Genomic DNA, 3,143 nt, shown 5'->3' on the forward strand with positions numbered 1-3,143 from the left:
GACAACTCGAACAGTAGACCATGCTGCGTGGCAAAGTCTTGTAATAGCCCTCTCTAGAAAAAATAACTTGCTAATATAATGTACAGCAGCATACCATATATATCTGTAGGAAAATTGTGACGTGTTCTTATCATACATATATGCCAACCACACCTACAGAGACATCAACACAGACATGGAAATACTGCACATCCAACCAAAAAGCCAGAAACTCAACACACTAGAACAATATGAAATATACAGACACACGAAAACATACCCCAACGATATTCTCAACACACAACTCAATTTCAAAACACATACACTCTTTGACTCTGCACTACGAATGCACCCACACAGGAAACAAGAGGCGCCAAGACCAACAACGACCAGTTCTGAAGATGATCGAAAATAGGTCGAAACATGTTAACAAGGTACGTTAAAATTTAACACAAGAAAGTTCTTATCATATATATTCCGATTACATAAACTTCTCAGCTCAGAAGTACAACACAAACATCTTCTTTGACTCTGAAGTAGGGCAAAATAAAAATTACAGCCAGTTCTTGTCACATTTCCAATAAGAGAGTATTCATACTTGGAATGTGCCAAGGACAACGGATTGGTAAAAAAAACCCTCAGTTGTGACGAAAGTTCCTCAAGACTGGATAGAGATATTCCAAAGTGTAAGAGTTAAACTTGAACTCTTCACAGTTATAGAAGTAGATGATGGAATAATCAGAGACTGAAGTAATTTCCTTGATGACAATTATTTTAAAAGTGTCCCTTTCCAACTAGGCCAATAAAGGAATTGAAAGTTGAAGCAGATCATCCTCGCCTCCTTATTTATCAGGAAATGTACAATGCAAAATACATTTTCACTATTGTACGCCGGGAGAGGTCCGAAAGACGTCATGTGCCTGATATTGAACATAACCGAATTTCAGTAATCCTTCTAGAATTTATGAAGGACTTCTACTCCTGTCAGAAGAAAAGTTCAGAGATCATCAAGAATTGAAAGTGTTTTACTCCAGAGGCTCAAATCTGCTATTCAAACCTATCGCATGAACCTAAGAAAAAAATGGAGAATGGCTGGAAAATAATTTGATTATACAGTCGACTTACTTCCCACTTCTCTTGTAAAAGGTGACATTTGGAAATATTTTATTCTATATAGGGTGGAAGGTAACCACTGCAACAAAATGAAACTGGTAATAGATCATAAGGAGAGATTTGAAAAATCTAAACAAGTTCTTCTTTCTAACATTCACTGTTTTAGAGGAAATCGATAAGTTTCTATTAAACAGTTGGCAACATCACGGCTACTGCAATAACTCTAGCCTGCACTGTGGCATGCCTGAGTTAGTAGTTCAAGATGATGTAGACATGTGGCAGACATAAACAAAAGCAACTTCTAACATTCGTCTCCCTCTCTCTTTAGGGAAGGAAGGGAATGATGTAATGCACTTGTGGCTTCGTGATCGCAATTTTAAACGGAAGTGATTGTGATATCAGAAATAAATTGTAATCATTTTTACTGACATGATTTGTCTTACATTAAAATATTAACACTCCTGAAAATAAATCATTACAGCTTACAATATTATTTACATGCAATTTTAGACTGAAAAATGTTAAATTAACGTAAATGTCAACACAGCAAGTGAAGGTCAGATTATGTCATTGCCCCATCTCTTACCTTCCCTTCCCCCTTTGCTGTACTCAGTCACAGGCAAGTGAAATTGCGTTATGTTGCGAGATTTATTTTAACGATTTTCGCAATTATCCAATTTAAATTCATGGCTGAACGATTTAATTTGCAAAAAAAAAAAAAAAAAACTCAAAACACTAACTATTCAGATTATTTTCACCTATCTGCTTGTATAGCAATCAGCCATTTCTCTTGGCCCATTACCGCAATAGAATGCTGCAAACACTAGGCAAAGACTATTTTTTTCCCTGCTTAACGGTGCTTCAACAAAGGAAAAATGTAATAAAAGTTTTGTTATATTTAACATGGAGAATCACCTCTTAAATTTTGGTGCATGGGACCCTTTCTACTTTGTATATTTTATTCTGTTGACATCAGTTCTTTTGTTTTTATATTTAAACACAACGAAATATATGAAGGGTTCAGAACCATAGTGGGCCAAGTGCCATTTACTAAAACCGTAGAAAACAAGGATTAAAATGAAGTTATCACCATAATTCAATGGAAACATATAGCAAGTAATATAAAGTATACAGTACACATTCAAACTAAATGATATGTAAATCTTCATTAAACTATGGTACCGTATTCACTTAACCTTAACCCTTGCTTTCTCCGTTTTTAATAAATGGTGCTTGGCCCACTATGAATCTGAACCCTTCATATCCTCATTACCTATATAATTTAAGTCATTAGAAGATGTTTACACATGAATAAAAATCATTTGGTTTCAAACTTTAAATAATTTGCTCCGTGTAAAACTGTGAAAACAAGACTTACCGGTACCTCCCTTTTCCCCCAAGGTTTCAAATGGTCACATAGGAGAAAGGGATGGAGACATTTACGGAATTACTTTTTATTTTCTGAATTTATTTGTATCCTTGTTATATAGAAATGGACACTCATTCCCAAGCATAAGAAAGAATTCGATATGAAAGTTTCATAGAAGTAATTACCATACCTCTGGCATACTCAGCTTTATGACGTAAAAATACAGTAATACATTTACAATAAAATATTTTCAGTTTTCACAGGTCTCTAAATAATACAAAGTTTACCACTGAAATGTTGTAGTGGTTAGATATAGGCCTACAATAATTGTAATTAAGTTGAAGTCCTGGATAAAGCTGAATAGCAATGCTACTTACATAAAGAGATGTTTTTGTTATCTTTTCTCACAAGTAAAACAAAATATGAATATTATACAATCAACGAAATAGTTATTTTATACGAACTTTCATTGAACATAAAAGCACACACTTAAAGAAATGTAAGCACTATTAACTCTCATTTTATAAACTGTTAGAAATTTATTTCTAAGAGTAAACGCATTTACGCATACATTGTTACAATATACATATATTTCTCATTACAGAAGGTATACATAAAACAACAGATAATTCTGTTCTGCAAGTTGTATATTAAAAAATCTAACCTATTAAGCACTATTAAC

The sequence above is a fragment of the Periplaneta americana genome, chromosome 7, assembly GCF_040183065.1.
Source record: "Periplaneta americana isolate PAMFEO1 chromosome 7, P.americana_PAMFEO1_priV1, whole genome shotgun sequence".
NCBI classification, from domain to species: Eukaryota; Metazoa; Arthropoda; class Insecta; order Blattodea; family Blattidae; genus Periplaneta; species Periplaneta americana.